Genomic DNA, 5454 nt, shown 5'->3' on the forward strand with positions numbered 1-5454 from the left:
AAAGCTACGCTAGGCCTGTAGGACAGTGGTCAAGCAATTTAAATTGTACTGAGCCTCCAACAGTGTATACCAAAGTGACCACCTCTCACAGACGGGAATCTGCTGGCACCAACCTCCCCTCTGAAAGGAGAGGTCAGTTCAAGAATCTCCAATGATCTATCTGTCTTCTAGGTTCTTTCTTTGCTGCCATCAGCATGCCTGAAACAGTGGCAGTATCAGAGTTTGTGTACACACTGAGCAAAACCCCATGGTAGCAAGCCTCTGAGCCCAGGTCAGCAGTAGGATACAAACCCTAGACTTCAGAAAGTAGACTTTGACTCCCTCAGGGAGCTGATGGGTAGGATCCCGTGGGAGGTTAAGATGAGGGGGAAAGAAGTCCAGGAAAGCTGGCTGTAATTTAAAGAAATCTTATTGAGGGTGCAGGAACAAACCATCCTGTAATGCAGAAAGATTAGCAAATATGGCAGGCAAACAATTTGGCTTAACAGAGAAATCTTCAGTGAGCTTAAACTCAAAAGGAAGCTTACAAGAAGTGGAAGCCTGGACACGTGACTAGGAAGGGGTATAAAATACTGCTGGAGCATGCAGGAGTGAAATCAAGAAGGGCAAAGCACAACTGGAGCTACAGCTAGCAAGGAACGTGAAGGGTAACAAGAAGGTTTTCTATAGGTATTTTAGAAAAACAAAGGTGGTCAGGGAAAGTGTGGGCCCCTTCCAGAATGGGGGAGGCAACCTAGTGGCAGATGATGTGGAGAAATCTGAAGTGCTTGATGCTTTTTTTGTCTTTGTCTTTGTCTTTACAGAGATGGTCAACTCCTAGACCACTGCACTGGGCAGCACAGAATGGGGAGGAGGTGAGCAGCCCTCAATGGTGGAAGAAGAGGTTCAGGACTATTTAGAAAGGCTGGACACGCACAAGTCCATGGGGCTGGATGCAGTGCATCTGAGGGTGCTGAGGAGTTGGCTGATGTGATTGCAGAGCCATTGAAAACTCGTGGTGATTGGAGAGGTCCCAGATGGTTGGAAAAAGGCTAATATAGTGCCCATCTTCAAAAAAGGGAATAAGCATGATGCGGGGAACTACAGACCAGTCAGTCTCAACTCAGTCCCTTAAAAAGTCATGGAGCAGGTCCTCAGGAAATTCATTTTGAACCCTTGGGGGAGAGGAAGGTGATCAGGAACAGTCAGCATGGATTCACCAAAGGCAAGTCATGCGTGACCAACCTCAGGCAGATGCAGAATTTGACCCCCCATGTGTGGCCCCTTTGGTGTGGCTGGAGCTATCCACAAATATAGATGTGAAACTATGACTGTGGGGAGGGCCTCCATTCCTAACAAAAAAATAGGTGGTAGCAGCTGCAATTGCGTAGTGTTGCTGCTTATGTTCCATCCTAGAGCTGACAGCATGGCTGCAATGGGTGGACGGGTCTGTCTGGAATGAGGTTTGGGGAATTCTTCTGGATAAAAGAAGCCGTATGTACGTAAGATGCAATTATAAATCTCTTTACCAAACCAACTTCTGTTCATATTCAAGCTCAAGCAGAGCCATAAACACACAGAGTGACGTCGTGCACATTGTGCCTGCACTTTTATACCTGCTTAATTCAGGTATGTCAATCCCCTGGTGCAGATGTCTTTTGGGGAGGATTTGCACCCTTTTTAGTGGACATGTGCAACATGGCCCACAGTTGCATGCAGTCTGTTGAGGGTTTGGCCCACACTTTTTCATGTAGATGTAGAGGTTAACAGCCACACAGGAGGAAAGACATGGGTTAATCTACAATCATCAGTTGTTGTGACTCCCTAGGCTCCAAAGCTAATGTACCACTATAATGACCCAAGTCTCTGAACTCCCATCAGGGGAGTAAAGTCACGATGTGTTACTAGGAGGTATAAATCCTCTTACCCAGCTGATCCTGGCCAAGTGGAGAGTCGTGCAGTTTGTACATGACTACAGCATTAGCAGAGAGTGAAGAAGACCCAGAGTTCAGGTGAGCGGGGGTAGTTTGCATTAAAATTAATCAAGGATCTTTTTAAAATGGAAAATTTTCAAGCAAATGGAAAGATTAGGGCCAAATCTGTTCTTAGACGTACTGGAGTAAAACCAGAATGATTCTAGATTTACACCGGTATAAACTAGAGCAGAGTGAGGTTGGTCATTTAGAAGTGAACTATTTAATCCCATCAAAAACAAAAAACAAATCTGTACCAAGAAACTGTTGAGTATTAAAAATATCAGGGGTTTTAGAGTTACACACGCAGCCTTAGTTCTCTCCCCTTGTGCAAATGCATTGTGAGATGCTCTTTGTGCTGTATCTGTGTTATCATGGGAGGTTTTGGTCTGGGGGAATATATGTTGGGGGTGTTATACTTACACTAGGGAAATTTAGCAGTTATACTTCCACTAAAGAAACTTTCTTTCGCTGGGGCTATTCTTTGCCTGGGACTATTCAACAATCTCGTCAGTGATTTGGAAAGAAATCTAAAATCTGTGTTGACAATCTGCCAGAGGTTGGCGGATTCGCAAATATTGATTAGGACAGGGGAGCCCTATAGAATGATCTCAATCATTTGTACAACTGGGCTAACTTTAACAATGTGCAGCTGATTAAAATTCAATGCAAAGTCACACATGTAGGACTATAGGATGTAGATTTCACATACAGGATGGGGGACAAAGCACTGACTCAAAAAATAACTTGGGTTCATGATGTGTAATGAAGGGTACATGAGATCCCAGTGGAGGTTGAGAGAGCAAACACCTTCCTTCAAGGTATAAGTGGGAGACTATTGAACTAAAATAGAGAGGTGTCTGGCTGGGAGTGACCATTACTGCACACTGATTCTAGGTCCAGTGTCCGCATTTCAGAAAGGTTGTTTAGAAAATGAAAAGGTTTGGGAAAAGAGATTCGGGAATGATTTCAGACCTGGAATATGTGGCTGATAGCCAGAGACTAAAGACGTCAATCTATTTAGTTTATCCAAAGGAAGGCGAAAGGTGATTTGACCACAGTCTTTAAGTCCAAAAATGGGAAGAGATTTCTGACTTTAGAAAGTTCTTTAATGTGGCAGACAAAGGCAGAATGAGTTCCAACGGCTGGGAGCTGATTCTGGACAAATTCAGACCAGAAACAAGGCACACGTTCCTATAAGAAGGAGAAGTATGTCTTGGAACAACTTGCCTAGGGATGTGACTGGATCGGCATCACTTGAAGACTTTAAATGAAGACTAGATGCCTTACTCAGGGATGGGTTGTAGGACAAAGTTATGGGCTTGATGCAGAAATCACTTGGTGAAATTCTGTGGCCTGTGGTATTCAAAAGGCCTTATTAGGTGATCGTAATGGTCCCTTCTTTCCTTAACATCTATGAATCGATAATTATTTGATCCCAATATTTTCCCAGTTAAAGAAATAACTAAAATATTGTCTAAAATCTTAGCTAAATCTGGGTTGTAGAATCTTATAGTATTTTCTCCTCCTCACTCCTGTAACGGAGGGTGCTTCTACAGACCCTGCACGTCCAGCTAGCACATGTATAAAGAGCAGTGTAAATAGTGAGGTGCTGCTTAGATGAGTAAAGTACAGGCATGCCAGAATTTTAAGGTGTACACCCTACATAGCCATCTGCCACCCAAGCAGATGCCATTTCTACTATTTAGTGTGTTGCTGCCTCCCTGCTGCAGAACCTTTCCCCATTGCAGCAAAAGGCTGCAGCCTGACTGGCTTCCAGCAATACTTTAATGACACTAGTGTAACCATTTGCAAATTTTCGGAAGGAAAGACTAGGAAAAAAAGGCCGAATCCAAACTCTACTGACGTCAAAGGAATTATTTCCACAGACTTCCACAGCTTTGGGTCAGATTCATCCCTGATATAAGCAGAGGCTCCTGATGTACTCAACGGGAGGTGCATCCCCTTCATCCGGAGCTGACTGGCCCCTTGTATGTATCTAATTTACAAGATCTGTTCATTCCATGTGTTGTGCTTTATTGAAGGGAAAGACGTAGTTGTAAGACTTGCAAAAGATGCCACAACAAGACAACCTGTCAGGTTCCAACAGCGCAGGCTCTGATCTGTCAGTGTTCTTCCTGAGCAGCATCCCGGGGCTGGAAGCCATGCACCTCTGGATCTCCATCCCCTTCTTCTCAGTGTTCACTGTGGCCCTTCTAGGAAACAGCATCCTCCTGTATGTTATCAAGACAGAGCCCTCCCTCCACAAGCCCATGTACTATTTCCTCGCCATGCTGGCTGTCATCGATCTGGTTGTATCTACAGCCATCATGCCAAAATCACTGAGCATCTTTTGGTTTAATTCCAGGGAGATAAGCTTTACTGCATGTCTTGTATAGATGTTTTTCCTTCACTCGTTCTTATGCATGGAGTCTGGTGTGCTGGTGGCCATGGCCTTTGACAGGTATGTCGCCATCTGCAACCCCCTGAGGTACGCCACCATCCTGACAAGCTCAGTGATAGCAGAGATCGGGCTGGTGGCTTTGACCCGGACTGTTCTCCTTGTGGTGCCTCTGCCCTTCCTCCTCAGGAGGCTGCCCTTCTGCCAGTCCCACGTCATCTCCCATTGCTTCTGCGAACACATGGCACTGGTGAAGCTGGCCTGTGCCGACACCAGGTTCAATAACATCTATGGGATCATCGCAACTCTCATCATTTTGGGACTGGATATGATGCTCATCACCCTTTCGTATGTCAAGATCCTAAGGAATGTGTTAAGGGTGGCCTCCAAGGAAGAGCAGCTGAAGTCTTTTGGCACTTGTGTTTCCCACCTTTGTGCCATCTTAATTTTTTACACCCCTCTGGTTCTCTTCGTAATTATTTACAGGTTTGGTCACCAAGTTGCCCCTCACATACACACCCTGATGGCCAATTTCTACCTCCTTTTTCCTCCCATGATGAATTCAATCGTGTACGGGGTGAAAACCAAACAGATTCACATCAGAGTGCATCTCCTGTTCCGAGGGAAAAGGTTCTAGGCTGTCATTGTGTTTAGTCTCGTACTGGAAAACTCATCATGCAGGTCTCCACCCCCCTAAAAACGTCAGCAGAGTGAGCGCAGATGTTCCTTTCTGCAGCATCTTGCATTGTCGATAGTTTTGAAGCTTTCCACATAATATGCAGTGAACCTCTGGGCATGCTGGATTGGGAATTCCCTCTCCTTCATACAGAGTGCAGCGTACAGTCCCAGGGCTCTCCCTGAGATGTGCTGGCCAACATGGAAGTTGTACTTGGCTGTGGTCCTGCCTCATTTGTCCATCTGTAGCAAGAGGTTTAGACTTGCTCACTCCTTACATGTAGGGAGATGAAGTGATTTGCCTAACGCCACCCAGCAGTCCAGTGACTGAGCAAGGAACTCATCCCAGGGCTCCGGCATCCCAGTCCAGTGCTTTATCCACTGAGCCCTGCTGCCTACATGACAATGAGATTATATCCATTTTAA

At 45.4% G+C, this 5454-nt stretch overlaps 1 pseudogene; it reads left to right on the forward strand.

The window, feature by feature from the left end:
- The first annotated feature begins 4027 nt into the window (after positions 1 to 4027).
- Positions 4028 to 4990, forward strand: LOC137146208 (olfactory receptor 52K1-like; annotated as a pseudogene).
- The last annotated feature ends 464 nt before the right edge of the window (positions 4991 to 5454 follow it).

Source organism: Emydura macquarii, unplaced genomic scaffold (assembly GCF_026122565.2).
Source record: "Emydura macquarii macquarii isolate MOO-44397 ecotype Brisbane River unplaced genomic scaffold, CSIRO-AGI_Emac_v2 contig_384, whole genome shotgun sequence".
Taxonomy (NCBI): domain Eukaryota; kingdom Metazoa; phylum Chordata; order Testudines; family Chelidae; genus Emydura; species Emydura macquarii.